The sequence below is a fragment of the Equus caballus genome, chromosome 3 (genome assembly GCF_041296265.1).
Source record: "Equus caballus isolate H_3958 breed thoroughbred chromosome 3, TB-T2T, whole genome shotgun sequence".
NCBI lineage: Eukaryota > Metazoa > Chordata > Mammalia > Perissodactyla > Equidae > Equus > Equus caballus.
The window spans coordinates 24,079,001-24,080,384 of NC_091686.1; positions in this window are offsets into that span (position 1 = coordinate 24,079,001).

The following is a 1,384-nucleotide window of genomic DNA, read 5'->3' on the forward strand; positions in this document are numbered from 1 at the left end:
ACCCACAACGAAGAATATACAACTATGTACCGGGGGGCTTTGGGGAGAAAAAGGAAATAATAAAATCTTTAAAAAAAAAAAAAAAAAAAAAAAAAGCTAGTTGCTATCACTACACACCTATTAGAATGGCCCAAATCCACAACACTGACAACACCAAATGCTGGCAAGGATGGGGAGCAACAGGAACTCTCATTCGTTGCTGGTGGGAACGTAAAGTGGTCCAGCCCCCTTGGAACACATTTTGGCAGTTTCTCACAAAACTAAATATATTCTTACCATATGATATAACAATTGTGTTCCTTGGTATTTACCCAAATTAGTAACTTATTTTATGTTTACACAAAACCCTGCATGTGGCTGTTTACAGCAGCTTCATCCCTAATTGTCAAAACTTGGAAGCAGCCAAGATGTGCTTCAGTAAGTGAACGGATAAACAAACCGGCACCTCAGACAACGGAATATCATTCACTGCTAAAAAGAAACGAGCTAGCAAGCCATGAAAAGACACAGAGGAATCTTAAATGCATATTGCTAAGTAAAAGAAACCAATCTGCAAAGGCTACATACTACATGATTCCAACTATATGACATTACGGAAAAGGCAAAACTATGGAGACAGTAAAAAGATCAGTGGTTACCAGGGGCACAGAGAGAGGGAGGGAGGGATAAATAGATGGAGCACAGGGGATTTTGTAGGCAGTGAAACTATTCTGTATAATACTATAGTAGTGGATACATAATATTATATATTTGTCAAAACCCACAGAATATACACCAAGAGTGAACCCTAATGTAAACTATGGACTTTGGGCGAAGTGTCAGTGTCCATTCAATTGTATCTGATGTACCACTGTGGTAGGCAATACTGATAGTGGAGGAGGCTATGCATGTGTGGTGGTGACAGGTGGTATACGGAACCCTCTATACTTTCTCTTCAAATTTTTTTGCCGTGAACCTAAACCTGCTCTAAAAAATAAAGAAAAAAAAAAGCTAATTTCAGCTGCATGATACCTTTATGGCCAGCTTTATAAAAAATACATATATATCTCAGAAAGGTGTGAACTTAACATTACACATAATTATCTTTGAAAACTGAGATTGGTGATATTTGCTTTCTTCTTTTATTTTATACATATTTTATAACTTAAATACTTCTAACTTATCACAGATGACCTGTGCAATCTTTAAAAGCTAAATTTTTGTATCTGGGGGCGGAGCGGTTGTAACTCACAGCCCGTTCTGGGGGAGATGAACAATCCAGGCCAAGGGATTATCTTGGTCAGCGCTTATCCGACCCGCTAAACAAGGCGAAGACTTTCCTGAGAGTCCCTACGGTGCGGCCCCGCAGGCTTATGGGAAATGTAGTTCCGAAGTTCGATGGACC